General features: G+C 39.7%; 1 long non-coding RNA gene and 1 pseudogene across 1 annotated transcript in view; one reads left to right on the forward strand and one right to left on the reverse strand.

The window, feature by feature from the left end:
• Positions 1-5648: 5648 nt before the first annotated feature.
• LOC138172506 (uncharacterized) overlaps positions 5649-20746 on the reverse strand; it is a 51702-nt gene continuing 36604 nt past the window's right edge. The window contains exon 4 of the long non-coding RNA XR_011171138.1: positions 5649-6638. This is a non-coding gene — a long non-coding RNA (uncharacterized lncRNA). The remainder of the gene's footprint in view (positions 6639-20746) is intronic.
• LOC138172824 (aurora kinase A-like) lies at positions 9006-9957 on the forward strand (annotated as a pseudogene).

A 20746-nucleotide genomic window follows, 5' to 3' on the forward strand; every position in this document is an offset into this window, starting at 1 on the left:
AAGGCACCTCCAACCTATTCCCTTCATGTAAGTAGAAGATCAACAGTTGTTGGACATTACACATGCTTTGGGACTTTTAAATGTATCAGTTACTTGTGTTGACTTTTTTCTCTCTCTAAAAAATACTATTTGTCATATGCAATGGCATCAGGGACGTGGGAAGGACACGTGATACTATGGTGATATAAGGACTATCAATAAAAAATTATTTTTAAATTAAAATGGGAATAACAGCACCAACTTCACTGGGTTGTGAGGATTAAATTAGAAAACACATGTGTAATTCTTTGCCAATCTTAAAGCACTATATAAATACTAGCTATATAATTATCATCATCATCACCATCATCATCATCATCACCACCATCATCATCATCATCATCATTATTATGTTATTATTATTATCATCATCCAAACAGTAAGTAAACAGGCACTGACAGTAAGATAAGAGCTTTCTTTTAATTTACATTTTTGTACAGAGACATACTGTCCAGATTATTGTGGGCAGCTGGACAAATACCCTACTGAGTTCATCTATTACATTCAGAGGATCATAGATTTAGAACTAGAAGGAACCGTGGAGGTCATCAAGTCCAAACCCTTTATTTTACAGAATAGGAAACTGAGGCACAAACCCATTAGGTTGCTTTCCCAGGATCCCACACTTAATAAATATCTGAGGCAAAATATGAACTCTGGTCTTCCTTACTGTAAGTCCATGGCTGGACCCTACAGTGCTCCTTGCTGCCTTTGTTACTTTATTATAGTATAAGCATTGAACTGCCAATGCTGATGAATAATGAGCTGGGCCTAGAACTATTAAGGAGATAAATGGGTTGAATTGCACTCTAGAGATTTCATAGCTCTTTGGCCAATTGCAAGTTGCTCCCTGCCCCAAAACTCAAGGTGCAAAACAAAACACCACAAAGAAGCTAAACACCAGGTGACCCAATGGGTAATGGGAAGATCCATAGTGAGTGTGTAAGCAGGCTCTGTATTGTATACATTGCACACAACCAAAAATGCCTTCCATGCAAGTAACTTCCCCTTTGTGGGCCTCAGTGTTCTCTCTCAAATAGACTAGATTGGTCTCTGAGGTGCCTCCCAGTTTGAAATCTCTGATACTATGATCTTAAGTCATCCAGAAATCTAAACATACTTGGAAAACTGTCTAGGATTTAGATGTCAGAAACTGCATATGTTAACCACAACCAAAAACCTGGCTATGGCTTTGGAACATGCACAGGAGGGTGGAAAAGTCAAGAGCTCTAACAACGGGGGAATAACAAGCAAGGCATGGAACTTATTCTTCATGTCTTGGGTTTTCAGTAGTTTTTCACAACCTTGAGGGTAAGATAATATGGCATTGTAATGTAGCAGGATGATCTGATTTCAATTTCGACTGTGCCACCAACTCTCTCTGTGATTTTACATATATTAGAATGTCCGGGTTGAAACAGCAGAGAGTGGTGGTACAGATCAGTCCTTCTCTGAAAGACAGTGTAATACAGCAAGAAGAACTTTTTTTATTAAAATCAGAGGACCTTCATTCCTTTTTTTGTAAAACAAGGGGGCTGAACTGGGTTAGCTTCTGAATTCCCTTCCAACTCTAAATCTATGGTCCTACCTAAGATTCCATGATCCTAATAAATGGTAGAAGCCATTTTCCACTATATAAGTAATGAAATCAAAAGAAGAAATGCAAACTATCAAAAAGCACATGAAAGAATACTCCAAATTTCTAATAATAAAAGAAATGCAAAATAAGACAACACTAAAGTTTTATCTCCAAACTTTTAGATTGGCAGAGATGAAAAAAAAGAAAGAAAATGTTTGATGGTAGAAAGTCTATGGGAAAACAGGAACAAAGTTGTAAATTGGTCTAAGTGTTCTGGAAAACAACTTAGAAGTATACTGGAAAAGTCCTATGATAATATACACCATAGTTGTCCCAAGGAGAAAAATCTCCCATGTATTTATAGTAACACTTTGTGTGATAGCAAAAAACGGGAAGCAAAGTAGGTGCCTGTCAAGTGGGGAATGGCTGCAAAAAATATGGTATATGAATGTAATGGAATACTGTAGTACTATGTATAATGATGACGATTAATAAGCTTGAGAAACTTGGGAAGACTGCTATGAGTTGATACTAAGTTAGTAAGTAGAACCAGGATAGCAATCTACATAATGAGCAAAATAATGTAAAGGTGTGTGATGTGGTGAAAAGAGAGCTGCCTTTGGAGTCAGGAAGGCCTGGATTCAAGTGCTGTCGCTGATACCTACTGGCTGTGTAAACAAGTCCCTTAACCTCTCAATGGCCCCAAGTGAAGCTCCAAGACTCTAAGATTCAGAGCAGTTGCATATCTGAATTGTTAGAGGGAGGATTCTATTTGGAAGTACAGGAATTTAACTGGGTGTGGTCAAGAGCTACAAGGGAAGAGGAGACATAAGTTTTCCCCCTGCAGAGGGACACATGAAGTATTGAGATATGAAATAACATAAGGTGACAAATAAAATTTTGCATGACAGAGGCCAATTTCTGATAATAATAACAATAATAACCACCTACATTTTGATCACTTTAAAGTTTTTACGCCATTATCTTCCTTGAGCCCCAGAACAATACCAAGCGCGGTGCTCTGATGTTCAATAACACAATTAGTCAAACATGAGAGGAAAGTAATAAGAATTCAGAACTGATGGACCTGTCAAACCTACAGAATGGCCATTGATGTTTCAATGTCCACTAGGAAAGGGATTTCTAGTCAAGTGCCTTAAGGATTCGTGCTTAGTTTGGCAATGTGCCTTTCATCATTTTTATCAATAGCTCAAATGAAAGCATAGATCACATTTTTATCAAATTTGCCATTCACATTAAGTTAGGGAGAGAGAGCTCAAACTTCAGATGACAGTTGTGTCTAAAAAGACTTGATTGCCTAGAAGTATTAAGAAAAAAATCTCATGAGATAAAATTTATTAGTTAAATGTAGTATGCTCAAAGGGCTATCAAACTATGAATATCCTTTGACTCAGCAATACCACTACTGCATCTGTATCCCAAAGAGATCAAAGGAAAAGGATCCATTTGCACAAAAATATTTATATGGTTTTTTTGCAGTGGCAAAGAATTGGAAATTGAGGGAATGTACATCAATTGGGGAATGGTTAAACAAGTTGTGGTATGTGATTTTGATAGAATATCATTGTGCTATAAGAAATGATGAAGGGGATGGATTTGGAAAAACCTGGGAAGACATATATGAACTAAGACAGAGTGCAGTGAGCAGAACTGGGAGGACATTATACACATTAACAGCAAAATTGTAATGATAACTAACTGTGAAAGACTTAACTACTCTGGTCCATACAATAATCCACAAGAATTCTAAAGGACTCATGATGAAAGGTATTATCCATCTCTAGAGAAAGAAATGATGACCTTTGAGTAAAGATTGAAGCATTTTTTTTACTTTATTTTTCTTGTTATTTTTGCAACATGGGTAATATCAAAATGTATTTTGCATGACTTCACATATATAATGGGTATCATATTGCTTGCCTTCTCAATGGGTGGGGGAGAGGATAAATGGAGGAAGTTAATTTGGAACTAAAAATTTGTAAATTAACATTAAAAAATTAAAATGATGGGTGTGGCTAGGTGGTGCAGTGAATAGAGCACCAGCCCTGGAGTCAGGAGGACCTGAGTTCAAATCCAGCCTCAAACACTTGACACACTTACTGGCCATGTGACTTTGGGCAAGTCACTTAACCCCAATTGCCCTCCAAAAAAAATTAATTAAAAAAAATTTTTTAATTAAAAATTAAAATGAGAGATAAATGTAGAGTCCTATGTTTGGGTTCAAAAAAATTCCCACATACAAGAATGTTGAAGTATGTCACATGTCAAGACAGTAATTCATTTCTTAAAAATCCAAGGATTTTAGTGGACTGCAACTACAAGTGAGTAGACAGCCCAAGCTGGCAACTGAAGGAGCTAATGCAATCTTTAATTGCATTAAGAGGGGCATAATGTACAAAATTAGGCAAGTGAGAACTCCACTACACTCTGTCCTGGTCAGAACACATTTTGAGTGTTGAGTTCAGTTCGGGGTGCCACATTTTTAAAAAGGCGTGATAGGTTGGAGAATACCCAAAGGAAGGTGACCAAAATGATGGTTAAGTGCCTCAAGATCATGTCATTGCAGATAACTGAGATGGTGTCCTGGAAAAGACTTAGGGGCGTGTCATAGCTACCTTCCCATTTGGGGGTTTTGTTGTTGTTGTTTAGAGGGCAATCAGGGTTAAGTGTCTTGCCCAAGGTCACACGGCTGTGTCAAGTGTCTAAGGCTGGATTTAAACTCGAGTCCTCCTGACTCCAGGGCCAGTGCTCTATTCACCTAGCCATTGCATACATTTTTTGGAATTTCTAATAAAAAAGGTGGGGATTAGACCTGTCCTATATGGCTCCCAGAAGACTAGACTAAAGAGATATGGGTAGAATTTGGAGAGATTGGATTTAGGCCTGATATAGGGAAAAACTTCCTCACAATGAGAGCTCTCCTAAAGGGGGATGGGTTGTCCTGAGAAGTAGTGGGTTCCCCTCATTGGAGGGCTTCAATGAAGTAAAGGTTGCATGACCAGTTTTTGAGGTTGCTGTAGAAGGAATTCTCAGGTACAAGTTGCACAGGATGGCCTTAGGTCCTTCCAACTTTTAGGTTCTCTGAAGCTAATTTACTCTTTAATTACCACCTAATGATGGTAACTCTCAGATCTATATCTTCAGTCCAGACTTCTCCCCTCTGCTCCAATCCCACCACTCAGTTTAATAAATTATTCCAAAGAATGACACTGAACACATACCATTCTTTAGCTTTCCTCCCTTCCAAATATTTCCATAGGTACATGTCTTTTTATGGCTCTATATGCACTTTTGGTGTTAACCTCTATCTTAAAAGCCATCTCCACTGCTAGTTAGTTGGTGAGAATTTGTTACAGAAAAAAAGCATAGTTGGTATGTTCATATTGTGCTTGACTGTGCGATACCACAGCATATAAGAATGGCATAAATTCTCACCTCTCTCTTTACAAAGGAAATCACAAAACAGCAAGAATTTTTGCCAATTTGAGAATAAAATAAAAGACATCAGCCTGTGATTTCAGTGACACAAGAAACTCCCATTGAAGATCTCTTTACCAATGCAGGTCAGCACCTTCTTTGCAACTCATAATCATAGAGAGTACTCTGGCATACTGAGAGATTAAATGACTTGCCTAGGGTCACACAGCCAGTGTGTGGCAGAGGCAAGAAGTGAAAGCAGGTTTTTCTGGTTCTGAGGCCAGTTCTCTAACCACTAAAACTCAACACTCAACTTGAAAGCCTCTACTATCTGGGATCCCCAGGAAATTCCCATTCAAGTACTCACCAAATCCAGTCCTACTTAGGTTCTGAGATCAGATGATATGGAGCATGTTTGGGGTAGAATATGGGCATAGACGTCTGGGAATTGTGAAGGAAAGTCCTGAGAGAGGAATGTTTTAATAACCATTCTGTAAGCTGTGGTGCCCTGGATCTTTCACCTTCTCTCTCAGCATACATTTCTGAGTCTCTTTCCTGTCTTCTTCTATACAGACACATACAGATAATTAGATTGTCATCCATTTATTCAATCATTAGGTAAATATTTAGTCACTGTGCTTAAGTCTTAAGAGAAAAGCAAAGTTTAGTTAAAATGTGGCCCCAGCTCTCCTAGAACTTACAATCCAGCAGGAGAAGAAGACACAAACATAAGTAACTAAACTATACAACATTACATGATTAGGGCACTAAGGAAATACCCCCCCCAAAAAAAAAGCTATATAAAATCATTACTGGCCTGGGGTTTCAGGAAAGGCTTTATAGAAAATGTGTATCTTGTGAAGGGAGGGAGGGAAAGATAGCATTTGGAACTCAGAACAACAAAAAATGTTAAAAATTGTTTTTACGTGTAATGGAGGCGGGGGGTTAAATGAAATATTTGTAAGAAAAAGAAACTGTGCATCTGAGTTGGGTTTTAAAAGATGAAAGGAATTCAGCCAGTGAAAAGGAAAAGGGAAGTGTTCTAGGCATGGTGAATAGAGGGCCAAGGGGGTGGGGACGTGAGGGTCAGGGGTACTCATGGCACATTTGAACTTGTTTGATAGGAGTGTGGGGAAAGAGAAAACTGGACATATGAGAGATGTTATATAAGTAAAATTTCCAGTACTCAGTAACTGATCAAATATGAGAGATATCAAAGACAAAGAAATTGCCAAGATTTTGAACTTGGATTTATGAAGTGAATGGTGGTATCCCAAACAGAAAGGGCAAAAAGTCAGGTAGAGAATCACCTCTAATAGCAAACAGCAAGAAAGTACAAATTAAAGGAAATTCATGAGATAACAAGGATTCTCTAGAACTGAATCATAGGATTTGAAGCCAGAAAGGTCAGTATCATTTAGTCCAATCCCCTCATTTTTCAGAAGATGAAATGGAGTCCCAGTAACAGGGGTAACTTGCCCTCTGTCCATAGGCAATAAATAGCGGAGCCAGAATTTCAGTCCAGGTCCACTCACTCTTAACCCCATGCTCTTTCCAATATATTTCCTGCTGCTTCCATTACCTACAAAAACAAAGCAAATAAAGAGAAAAGTAACCATTGGGAACTTTCCACATCCTGAGTAACCACCAAGACAGTGTTTTCAAGGGACAGCTTGTATGGAAGCTTTCTGAAAACTTCATAGAAGGGTTACTTCCACTAAAGTTCTCCCATCCATACATCATTGTGTCATAGATGAATGGAGGGATAGATGGATGGAAGAAAATGCATTAATTAAGTGCTGAGCCCTAATGATGTGCTAAGCACTATGCTAATGCTTGGATACAAATAGGAAAATCAAGACAGTGCCTTCTCTCAAAGAGTTCACACTAGAATTGGGGACAACAATTTTTTTAATTCAATTGCAGAGCAGATGGAAAGGCCCAGAAGTCTTAAAGATTCGATGAGGGGGTGGATGGAAAGTAGGCTCAACGACAGTGCCAGGGGTCTGTAAGGTAGGTAGTCTTCCATCTCATTGGAAGAAATAGAGATGGTCACCCGCATCCCATGAGATGGCATCCCAGAAGTGGGAGAGGATATGAAGGAGGAAAGTAAGGGAGAAAGGTGTGGCAGCTTCTTCTACCACATGGCCTTCCTAGATGTGCTCAGGGGCTCCCCAGGACTGGGAGAGACAGCCCTAACTAACTGGGTCCGTCATCCAAGGACTGACCTGAATAGATTTGAGGAGTCTCAGCTAGCTCTTCTCCCTTCCCTTCCCTAAAATCTGTCCCTTCCTTCATAAGCAAGAGGAGGTGTCACTTAGGTAACCCTCTCTGATGCTCCCAAATGAAAGAGATTTGTCATCCAACAAATTTTTCTAGAACACTTTGGATGGATTTCACCCTTACTCGTATCACATTCTCCCTTTTATAATATTTATTTGTGTGTTGTTTCCTGCCCTCCCTGCCCCCCCCCACGATTAGACTGCAAGCTCCCTAAGTGTAAGAACTCTGTCCTCTTTCATCTTTGTTCCCCTGCCCTACATGCCGAAGCCAGTGAAAAGTATGAAAGATTCAGCACAAATTCTATAGCAAAATGCAATAGTCACTTGGGAAACAGCAAGCGTTAGAAGGGGTGAGGTTGTAATAACTGCAAGAAAAAGTCAAATGAATAAGGCATTTCAGAGCATCACAGATTGACAGCTCGTATCATTCACCCCCTCATTTTATTTTTTTTTTTTTGCCTTTTAGAGGGCAATTGGGGTTAAGTAACTTGCCCAAGGTCACACGGCTAGTATTTTTGTGTGGGTGTTAACTGTCTCAGGCCGGAACCGAACTCAGGTCCTCCCGACTCCAGGGCCGCTGCTTTACTCAATTCGCCACCTAGCCGTCCCTCCTCACCCCCTCATTTTATAGATCAGAGCCAGAGGGCGAAGGGATGGGGAAGGAAATATGGGCACTGCGTCTTCTATGTGCCGGGCACTATGCTAAGCCCTTTTCAAATATTTTCTTACTTGATCCTCACAACAGCTCTATAAGGTATTATTATGATCCCCATTTTACAGTTGAATTAATTGAGGTGGACAAAAGTTAAGTGACTTGTCAAAAGTCACACAGGTAGCAAATATCTGGAGTCAGATCTTCCTAACTCCAGGCCTGGCACTCTATGCTTTGTGCCCCTTAGTTTCCTCTATGATTGAAGTAACTTGCCCAGGGTCACACAGGTAAATAAATGGTAAAGCTGAAATTCAAACCCAAGCCTTCTGATTCTAAAGCCAGAACCTTTCCCACTAGATCACAGTGTCTCAAATGAATGAATGAATCCCCAATTATATGTTTGTGTAGGAGAGAGAACAAGGGCCTGGGGAAAAGATTTTGTATTCAGATGAACTCTGGCTTCAGGTTTACCTCTGATAATGACCAAGCCATGTTTCCCCAGGAGGGTATTTCCTGAATAATTTCCCTTAATTGCCTAGTACAACTTGTTCCCATCCCCCACCATAATGGGGATGAAATACCAACAAAGAAAAGAAGTTGCTGGGGCTGAATGTGGAGCCAGAACAATGTATGAGCTGGAGCGGATGTCTTGGGCTTGAATCTGAATCCACCATTTATAAGCTGTGTGACTTCACCTCTCTGGGCCTCAGTTCTCTCAACTATTAAATGAGTGGGTTGTTTAATCCAGGAGTTTAATCTTTCTGGGGAAAAGCAACATGGGCACATCTAAAAAAAACAGTGTTTCGGGGCCTAGCAACAAGACAACATCTCCACTTGGGGAAGGCCCAAGAACATGTGCTGTGACTCAGCAGATCCCTCCTCCGAATGGGTTACCTGCAAGCAGTGAACAAGCTCAACTCTTCCTAGTTTCTTCCCAGGCATAAAAGAATGTCGCTAGTCATGTGACTCAAGCAATTCACTCAACAGCCACAGCAGTTACAGACAGTACCTGTAATTCGTCCTCCATCAAGACCACCAAATAGCACTTTTAAACACTGAGCAATCTGAAACACCAGTGTCTCCAAGAACTGGAAAGGGAGAGACACCGAGGCAGAAAAATCTAGGAAACAAACAAAAAAGGCAGTGGGCATTGGATGACTTTGAAAGTGGTCATCCTTTGGGAAAAGGAAAGTGTGGGAGTGTTTATTTGGCAAGGGACAAGCAAAGCAAGTTTATCCTGGCACTTTAAAGTACCTTTTAAGGCCCAATTGGAGAAAGCAGGAGTAGCATATCAGCTGAGACAAGAAGTAGAAATACAGCCTCATGTTAGGCATCCCAATATGCTAAGATTATATGGTCATTTTCATGACGCCACAAGAGTTTACCTAATTCTAGAATATGTACCTCGTGGAGAAGTCTATAGAGAACTTCAAAAGCTTTCAAAGTCTGATAAACAAAGAACGGTCACTTACATCACAGAGCTGGCAGAAGCCTTATCATACTGGCACTCCAAAAAAGGTGATTCCTTGAGATATTAACCCAGAGAACTTACTACTTAAATCAGCTGGAAAGCTGCAGATTGCAGATTTTGGCTGGTCAGTCCATGCTCCACCATCTGGGAGGACAGCTCTTTAGGGCCCATTTGACCATCTAGCTCCTGAGATGACTGAAGGCAGGATGCACAATGAAAAGGTGAACCTATGGAATCTGGAAGTTCTGTGCTATGAATTTCTGGTTGAAAAACGTCCTTTTGAGGCAGAAACATATCAAGAAACTTACAGAAGCATTTCAAAGGCTGAATATAAATTCCCTGACTTTATAACAGAAGGGGCTAGGGATCTCATTTCAAGACTTTTGAAGCATAATCTTACCAAAGGCTGATAGTAACAGAGCTCCTAGAACATCCTTGGATTATAGCAAATTCTTCAAAATCACCAAGCAGCCAAAAGAGCAAAGAATTGGTGTAAAATCTTAAGATCCTTACCTTCTAGGAAATTTGAACCAAGGTTACTGTGTTACCATACAAGAAACGCTACTAAAGTGTGATGTAGTTTTGAGAAATTGCCTTCTGTCTGGGCTCCTTAAAGGGGAGGGCAGTAATATTAACTTGAATTGTCAATACCTTAACTTGTACTAGTTGTAATTCGGTTCTGTGAGTTAAATTAAAAAAACTCAACTACACTTAAATATCATTCTGAAGTAAGACAGTTACAGGAATAAAAGCAAACACAAATCCCTGTTGCTTATTGGCTCAGTCCTCTGAGGCAGGTTGACACAGAGGAGCTGCCAAAGAGCCTATGTTAGGGTGCCCTAGACACGGAATGTGGAATTTGCTGAGAAAGTTGGACTATGGTTATTCTCATCTTAGTGTGCTGTAAAGGACAGTGTAATAACTCCCCAATAACCCTAAGTGGTGGTGGTGATGTTTTGACTTATTGGGCAGATAAGGCTTTTGCATGTGGTCTGAATCTGAACAAAACTGGTAAATCCCTGTGAACACTGATTTTCTTTTCTATGTTGTTTGAACGTTGACTGTCCCACCAACTTATTAAATAAAGACTTGTTTAAAAGGATGTTCTTTGTACTTGATGGATAAGAATGGAAAACAAGGATATTGTTAGGATGTCTATTTCTTGTAGTTGCAGCCAACCGATATTTTAAAGGGTGTGCTATGTTTTATAACTAAGCAAGCTCTCCTAGAAAATGCACAGGAGTGGGGCAGCTAGGTGGCACAGTGAGAGCACAGGCCCTAGAGTCAGGAGGACCCAAGTTCAAATCCAGCCTCAAACACTTAACACTTATTAGCTGTATGACCTTGGGCAAGTCACGTAACCCCAATTGCCCTGCCTTCCCACCTCCAAAAAGACAAAAAAAAAAAAGCACAGGATTGATAGTTGGCAACAATATTGTTACCTATGTATATTTAGGGGTAATGTCTATTGCAAAGAAAAACTACTTAACCTGTAACCAATTCATGAAGTTTTTATATATGCAACAGAATGATTTGCTAAAGTATTTACTTTATATCATGATTATAAGTTTTGATAGAATATTGACTGACTCTTGGTATAAAATAAAAGAATGTTAATTTAGAAAGAAAGAAAAACAAATTCATGTTTCCCAAGCTGTGAACCCCTGAACTAGACAGTCAATCAACAAAAACTTACTATGTCCCAGACTCTGAGCTAAGCACTAAGCATATGAAGAAAAGCAAAAATCCCTGCAATCAAGAAGCATACATTCTGATCTCAGATAATCTCTAAAGTTACGGCACAGTAGAAAAGGGGCTGAATTAAAGATCAGAGTTCATGGGTTTGAATTCTAGTTCTACCTGTGTGGCTTTGGACAAGTTACTTTTTGGGGGACCTAAATTTCTTCAATTATAAAATAAGGGAATTGGGCTAGAACAGTGCTGTCAAATTCAAAGAGTAAATATTGACTTAGAAAACCATAAATTCACATGATCTATGCTATATTTTATTTTTTATTTATTTTGCATTTCCCAATTACAATGTAATCTGGTTACTACCACTTGGGAGTCTGAATTAGATGACCTACAAACTTCCTTCCCCCTCTAAAGCTACAATTGTCCCATCTATAAATTCTATCATCCTTTCTTTCCCTATTAGTTCCAGTCTCCTTAGGGAGAAGATATTTTGCCAATACCTCATTTCCTCAGCTATCTCTCTTCATTTACCCAAAGGCTAAAGTGAATGAGGGAAGAATTTCTTATTACTCTGGGATTATTCTGTACTGGGTCCAAAATGAATCTCAGGTTATATCTACACACACCAAACATCTGGATGGAAACAGAAAATCTGGCCCATAAATCCAAATATCCCCAAATATTTGGTTGTCTAGCATCATGTAGATCAAACATCCAGACCACTGACTGAATTTCTCAGTTTTCCATCCAGATGTTTGGCATCTGTAAACAAAGCGTATACCTCCCTGAATGCAGGAGCCATTCAATATGTAGATGTCTACTGCCCCTGGAAACACTCAAGCAATGCCAAGCCTGTCACTTCTTGAATAAGAACTCTACTTTTTTTTTAACCTCTTCATCTAGATAGTAGCATCTGGCATCATGAAGGGACTCTTTCTGACAGCCTTTCAGCCAAACCCAGGACATGTTTCAACAAGAGTAGTCGTTAACAGAAACCCGGCCTGTTTATCATTCTCCGTCCGGCATTAGCGGTAATCACATCATATTTTTGTTTATATCACAAATAACAAAAACCATGCATATTTTAACTTCATCTTTGAGATTAAAGTAAATACATAATTCTGGCAAATTACTTGGAATTATGGGCTAGCAACATCTGGTTCGGATATTCTGTAGTCAATTGTTGGCACCAGCCCTGATACATTTTTCATTTGAACCAAAATGTTCTCAGAAACATGTGTTTTTTGTCCAATTTGCATGTAATCAGTTTTAGAAAGTCTATAAAGCTTAAGTAGAGGTTTTCAAAAATTAGCCACATTACCTGAATAGTGCAAAGGTCTCCAACCCTCAAAAAAGTACCCTTGGCACACAAAGCCACTGGAGCTTTGTTTTCTTGTCCCAGGATCTAGGGCTGGAAGGGACCTCAGAAATCATATAATCCAACTTTATTTGACAGAGGCCAGAAGGCCAAAGAGAGAAAAAATAAGATGGTTAGGGTCAAACAGGTAGTTTGATCTCATTCGGTCAAATCCTAGTAATACTAGGGTTTGGACAGCTTGGGTCCAGAGCCTCCAAAGCCCCAGCGGCCATTCACTACATCACACTCGGGTACCAGGGCTGTCTGCCTCCCCTTCTCCTTGCTCTGAAATCCCATACCTCTCTTTTATGTCAAGCCCAGTATAGCTTCCTTAGCATTTTTTCCCTTATTCCACATCAAGAGTACCCAATTACTTTTATAAATACTTGTTTTAAAAATATCACAGTGGTTTCCTGGTGCTTCAAATTCTGAAGGGCTATGCAGGATTTCTGGGTTCTTATAAATCTTTCAAACAGTTCATATTTTATCAACAAAGTGTGCATTTTTGTAAGCCCTGAGGATAACTCCTCACTGAGACCATTTTTTTTTCTCTTAGGTGACCTTTCTTTTTGAAAGAGCAAAAAGAGGTATTTTAGCCATTTAAAAAATAATTTGTGATGGCCACCTTGGATCCATTCGTTTTGTTTCACCCACCTACAAGAGTAGTGTTTCGGGTTAAAAGAAAAATCAGAAGGGATAATAAATTCAAAAACAGGCTGGCGGAGGTAAGGCGGGGTTATACACTGGATTATTGTGTTTTCTATATTTTTTTTCCTTAATTTGATTCCAGGAATGCCTTGGCTTTAGTTAAAACTGAAAGGGTCTCCTAACTCCAAGCTTGGGCCTCTTCATCATATCATCAGTACTTTTGTGCCATCACATGGGGAAGTACTGTGAGGGTCACAAACAGGATTAGATTCAGCATTGTCCCTGGCCAAGGTCCAGTTGCCCAGTTTAGCACTGTTTCAGCTCTTATGAGGCTGCCTGGGCTGTATCTGCAAGGCTGTGGTTACAACTGCTCAATGACCTACAGAGAGGAACAAATCTCAGGGATCCCTGGACTTCATGTTTTGGTTAACTGAAGCTCTAAAATATGTCTAGGGACTATTCCTATTCTCAAATCTATATTTTTTATGGGGATTCAGAGAATTAGATCTGGAATGGAGCTTAGATATCATTGAATCTAACCTTTTAATTTTACAGATGAGGAAATTGGGAAATAGAAAGGTTAAAGCATCTGCCAAGGGTCACACAGCTAAGTGTCTGATGTAGAATTTGAACTCAGGTCTTCCTGACTGCACCATGCTGCCTCTCAAGGAAAAATAATCACAAATATAAACAAAGGTTCTACAGATTTTAGTCCTTTGGACCTCATTCCAGGGCAAATGAACAACTTTCTGGACCAGAGACTTTGAAGTAGGTCTCTGGCCTCCACATCACCGCTTTTTTTTTTCTTTTTGAAGGGGGAAATGCAGGGCACTTGGGGTTAAGTGACTTGCCCAAGGTCACACAGCTAGTAAGTGTTAAGTGTCTGAGACCAGATTTAAACTCAGGTCCTCCTGACTTCAGGGCTGGTACTCTATTCACTGTGCCACCTAACTGCCCCAACATCATTGCTTTCTTCCACAGGAGTATGGGGAAAACCCCTTCACTGGCATCCTACCCTTTTTCAGTCATTTCCACGGCAACTAGTACCTTAGTTAAGGGTCTTATATCTTTTTCAACCACACTGTTATAATAATCTACTAACTGATTTTCCTGACTCCAATATCTTCCTTTTTCAATCCATCCTTCACACCATTAAACAAGTACCATTGTTGTTTAGTTGTGTCCAACTCTCTGTGACCCCATTTGGGGTTTTCTTGGCAGAGATACTGGAAGTGATTTGCCATTTCCTTTGTTAGTTCATTTGACAGATAAGGAAACTGAGGCAAACAAGGTTAAGTGACTTGCCCAGGGTCACACAGCTAGTAAGTGTCTGAGGTTAGATTTGAACTCAGGAAGATGAGAAACTTCCCGACTCCAGGCCCAGCTCTCTGTGCACTATGGCGCCACCTACTGCCCCTTATGTCTCATATGACTGTACTTCATATACACTTATCCCTTCCACAACATGGGAGTTAGGGATTCGACTGTTCTTTGAACTGGAAAAGCCCACCAAAATGTTTTGACCCTCCCTTCCTTTCAGAGAAGTCTTCTGACTTCGTGGATTTCCTTCTCTTTTTTTTCTTGATATTATACAGTACCATACATATATTTTATGCATTCTCGAGTTTCTAAACTTTTTCTGCTTGATCTGCTGACCTTCACGTGTCATCTGCGGCTTCTGCAAAACTCCCAAACAATTCCCATTTAATTTCTTATGCTGATCTGTGGAAGGGATAACTGTACTGGACATTACAATCCGTCCTCAATTCTCGGCTGCTCTCTCTCATCTCTGTGCCAGACTTCACTGCTTCCTAACTTTACCTGCCAAAGTCCTTTCCTTTCTAAAAAGTTCAGTTTAGATGCTCCCTCCTCCAAGAAGCTTTCCCTGACCTCCTTCCCCATTTTCTCACATCTCTCATAGCACTTTGCCCAGACTTCTGCTTCCACTTATACCAGTCTCTCTTATATCACAGTTAATCGTATACATATCTTTACCTCTGTTCCTTGTAAACTCCTTAAGAACAACTCTATAGCCTGTCTTTGCATCCCCAGTACCTAGTCCACAGGAAGTACTTAACACAAGAGTTTTATAAGATTATAGAATTCAGAGCTGAAAAGAGCCTTAGCAAATCTAGTCAAACTCCTGCATTTTACAGAGGTGGAAACTGAGATTCTGAAAGGCTTGACCAAGAATGGTACAATAGAAAAAACTTGGATTTGTAGGCAGAGGGCCTGAGTTTGAATCCAAGGACTTGGGTTTGAATCCTAACTCTATTACTTTGTAATGGTACCTTGGAAAGACCATGGGCCTTGGAGTCAGAGGACCTGGGTTCAGATCCTACCTTTATGACTTTAAGCAAGACACTCTGAGCCTTAGCTTCTTCATCTACAAAACGAGCAATTTGAATAAAATGGCATCTTCCAACTCTCAATCTAAAATCCTAGGAGTACTGGATTCTTCTAGGGACAGAAACTAAACGTTTCTAAGCAGTTAGGATTCATCAGATGCAGACCCTGGATCCAATGTCTTTTGCCACATTATCTCTCTTCTCTTGGTTTGCTAGTTTTAGGAGGAGGGGGCAAGGAAGCACGAAGAAATGCAAGGCAAGATCCCTGTCTTTGGCATGCTTCGAATCCAGTTGGAGATAGAGGAGTCTAAATAACAATGTAAACCCTGGCAAGGCTTCGAGTGTGGGTCGGGTGGACACTGTGTCCATTTTCTGAGAATCAGCCTCGCTAAATTTGGAAAGACTCACCCTAAGAACAACTGTAGAATGATGGATGTTTTGGCAACAACTCCTTAAAACTCCCTAAAACCATCCACAAAAGCCAGAGAAAGGCTGTGATCTGCATTGACAGGGAGAGCCCCCACACCACCGAATTCATCGCCCCTGGGAATTGTGAAGGGACAACAAGGCAGCCATGATTAAGTCCCCAACATGGGGTACAAACAGGAAGAGGGACAGAGGTTCAGAGCAGGGAGATGTCATTGGAGGCTATAGCAACTGGAAAAGGCTTCAAGCAAGAAGCAGGGCTTTAAAAATTGGGAGAATTTGAGTAGCAAAAGGTATGGTATAAGGAGCAAAGGTAAGGAGACAAATATGCACCATCTTGGAGGAGGGGCAAATAGAAGCATTTGGCTAGGATGGCTAGGATGATGGGAAGAGAGAGTTTGCAGAGAAATAACAATAATAGCTATTATTTACATGAAATTTTAAGATGTACAAAATACTTTAGAAATATTATCTCATTTTGTCTTCTCAATAACCCTGGGAGGTAGCTGCAATTATTATCCTCATTTTACAGATGGAGAAACTGAGGCAGAGAGTGGCTAAGTGACTTGCCCAGGATCACACAACTAGTAAGCATCTGAGACATAATTTGAACTCAGGTCTCCCTACCTCCAGGTTTTTTGTTCTATCCACTGCAAGACCCAGGTGGCAGACTCAAGGAATCTCAGGATTTAGAATAAGGGACCTTAATATCATTAGGAGTCATGGAAGATTGGAAAGAGTACTGAGCTTGGAGTGAGAGGACCTGGATTCAAATTCTACCTCTTGCTACTTTCTAGCTGTATGAGCTTAACTTCTCTAGTTTCATTCCAGTTCTGATCTTTTATCCCATTATCCCTAAAGGACCTTCTAACTCTAAATCTATGATCCTATTATCTTGCTAAACTTCTTATTTTACAGATGAGGCAAATGAAGTCAGAAGAAGTAGACTAACTCAAACATGCAAATCATATAGTGGGAGAGCCAAAATTAAACCTCTTACACCCTGAGTACAAAGGCTATGCTCAAAGATAAAGTTGGAAAGACAATCTGCACTGACCCCTCCCCCCCCATATACGCACAAAAAAATCTTGGGAAAAGAGATTATTAAATCCACCTTTTCCCTCATGGTAGAGAGGTGGGAGACTACTGGAACAGAATACTGCTTACATTATTAGACAAAGTTTCTGGACCAGATGTTTATACTTAATTATTTTCTTTGCCCAAATAGGAGAGCGAAGTCTGGTAGGAGTTGGGAATGATGATATAAAGACAAAGAGTATCAAAAAGAAAAAAGAATTAAAGTCATTTCAGATGACTATAAGAGTGTTTAAAAGACAGTCTACGGATCTAGGACTTAGTCCTATATGAAATAGGAAGCTATTACAAGTGTGTTGGTTGGTTTTAAACAGAAGAATTTAGGAAATTTAATTAATTTAATTAATTAGAAATTTAGGAAAATTAATCTAGCAAGGTGTCTAAGAGGAAATACAGGCAGGAGAGACTAGAAGCAGAAAGAATAGGTAAGAGATAATAATAGTGGCAGTAGTCCTCTATACCATTTTTCATCCCAGCTGGTACAATCCATCCTTATAACCTGACCATTGTATAATGTGAAAGTATCTACAGATCCTATACTTGATTATAAGACGCCATGGTGGGGGGGGGGGAAGGAGGGAGACAAAATGTGAAATTCAAGGAATTGTGGAATTGAATCCTGTAAATTAAAAGGAAACAAACAAATTAATAAATTAAAGAATTAAAAAAAATAATAGTGGCAGTAGCATCATAGATTTAGAGATGGAAAAGGGTGTCAAGTCCAATACCTGAACCCCAGAGAGACTAGGTGAGGGGTAGGAAACCTGAGACCTCAAGGCTACACGTGACCAAAGGTCACACTTGAGTACCTAGGGGGCCACATGTGACCTTGGACTAGATCATTGACCTAAGTTCCCACAGACAGCATGTGGCAGAGCCAGGAATTAGAAGATGCTTATATATAACATCCTACCAAATGCAAACTGATTCCATTTTAATGGAGAGGAAAAGATGGGTTGCCATTATGGAAACCATTTCTGAATCAACTGTCTGTTTACATTCAGACCACAGACTTACTAGGGAAAAGATCAAAATCAATACCAAATTAAAAGGCTAAAATTGACCCTTAAAATATTAAAATAAAAGGCCTATCTGTTCAAAAATGTTGCCCAAAAAATGGAAGCCAGCCAAATGTCTGCCAATGGGAGAATGGTTGAATGAACTGTGAAGTATTCATACTGACAAGTCAAGATGACACTAAAGTAGGGGGAGAGCTTTGGGAAATAATGTGGGGGGGGGTGGGCACGGTCAGAAGAGCACTGTTTCCAGTAACTATTACCATGTAAAAGGAAAAACTATTGGAAGTGAATGAACAAAGAACATTAATGGTATTTTTTTTTTGCATTTTGCAGGAGTGAATGAAAAGCTGTGGTATTTTTATGTGTGGAATTTCATTTATTTAAATATAGTTATTGAGTTTTATTGTACTTGAATAAAATATTTACTATGGTTGTTGGGTTGTTTGTTTTGTTCACTTGTTTTTAATTGAAGGAGGCAGTGAGGAATATGGCTATAGCACTAGAATCAGAGAGACCTGGGTAAAGCATTTAAAAATGACGGTGCCTCACAATTTCCTGGAGGCAATCCAACCTGCTCCCCTCCTATTTATTTCTAGTTCTAATTTATTACTAATAAATAGGTGAATGAATTAATAAATCTCTAGTGATAGATAGACAGACAGATAGATGATAGATAGATAGATAGATAGATAGATAGATAGATAGATAGATAGATAGATAGATAGATAGATAGATAGATAGATAGATGATAGAGAGAGACAGCCCAGACTACAGACAGATGATGAGGTACACAAAGGGAGAGGAAAGAAAACAAGATGCCACCTGAGGACAGATTGAAAGAAATGGGAATGTTGAGATAAGAGAAGAAAAGACCCAGGGACATGATAATAGCCTTCAATTATCTGAAGGGTTGTCAGGTAAAAAAAAAAGAGATAAAATTTATTCTGTTTGGCCCCGAAAGAAACAACTAGGAAGAAAAGGGAGGAACTTATAAAGGGGCAAATTTCAATTCAATGATGAGCTTCCTAACAATGGAAATACAGTGGGTTGTCCCATGAGGTAACAGGTTCCCCCATCACTGGAAGTTTTCAGACAGAGGTTGACTCTCTCTTGTAATATTACAGATAAAAGATACCTGTTCTGACATATGATAGACTATGTGACCTCTGAGATACCTTTAAGGTTATTAGATTCTAAGATGGAGCTTGCAAGGCGAGATACAATTTTCCGAGATACTTAGCCATGGCTAAATATTCAAAAGGATCTGTGAGCTTAGAAACTTGACTCTTCCTCCAGTGATGTAGAAGAGCTGGGGCCACCCATCCTGTAAGACTCTTGTCCATGTCCCTCCATAAGCCACCACAAGGGGGAGTCCCTCCAACATGCTGGGACCTTCCCCAAATTCTCTTGATATGCTATTGAACACCTAGTCTGCACCTGTTAGCCCCCACACTGGCCACATGGTCAGTCCATCTTCTTTTCAGGCCATACATTTCACTGATACCCTTTTTCTTTTAAGTCCCTTATTTATCCTGTTTCAGTCTTGCACCCACCATGTTCTTCTCTAATGCTATCTGCGTGGGACTCATTTTTAATACTTCAAAACCTTTGCATCCTATGACTCGATGCCATATAACAATATGGATTGAGAACTAGTATTAAATAGACAGCCCTTTTCTTACTAAAGAGGTGTGGGTCATTAAAGGTGCCTTGAAATTGCCTGGAGGCAATCCCACCTGCTCTCCTTTTGTTTAATTCTAGGCCAAAGTCGTTATTTATATTGGCTACCCAAGACAAATCTTAAGACAGACAAGCTCCATAGGCCACTCATGGACAGGTACCCAAGAAATATTGTGACATCCCCACTGGCTGTAGGTGAGCAGCTTCTTATAAAGCAAACTGACATTTTACTTATAGGATAACGGGCTACTTTGAAATACTGCCCCCCTCCCACAAAAAAAAAAAAAAAAAGTCCTCTTTCCACCTCCTCCAAACCCCACCCAGCGGTCTGGAATCATGGAAATGTGCCTGGCCCACTATAAAGAGCTAATTTGAGTTAACGGGGATTTAACCCATGGAAAAAATGTAGAGAATGAAATGATGGAATCGTGTCATCATCTCTCCCCCCATCTCTGTAGCTCACTGTGTGCTGTCAGTCAACCTAACTCTACCCTATACAGGGCAGAGGAGAACAGGCCTATTTAGGGTTTGAGTAGCACTTTACTTCCCAAAATTGGCCTTCACTCAGAAAAAAGGCCAATGACAAGGGATTTCCTCATCTGTAAAACGAGAAAGTTGGACTAGATTAGCTCTAAGGCTCCTTCCAGTACAAGACATAATCCTATGGCATTCTAGGAAGGGGACGATTGGGCTTGATTTCACAAGATCTCAGGTTCAGGGTATTTCTCAAAGAGCACAGAGAGAATACACAGAAAATTTAGAGGGATAGCTCTAAAAACTGATGCCATGTTATTCAAAATATGGTCCATAGGTGAAGAATAATTGAAACACTAAGGAAAACATACTTCCCATCTACTGGTTACTGATCTACTGCTTTCAAACATGCCCAAGCCTCACACATCCTTAAAAATCCCTCAATATGCCATTATCCCCTCAAGCTGTCATCCTATATTGCTTTTTCTTTCTTTCTTTTCTTTCTTTCTTTCTTTCTTTCTTTCTTTCTTTCTTTCTTTCTTT

Source organism: Petaurus breviceps, unplaced genomic scaffold, assembly GCF_028583685.1.
Source record: "Petaurus breviceps papuanus isolate PSGF00001 unplaced genomic scaffold, PetGlider_PUasm1.0 551, whole genome shotgun sequence".
Lineage (NCBI taxonomy): Eukaryota > Metazoa > Chordata > Mammalia > Diprotodontia > Petauridae > Petaurus > Petaurus breviceps.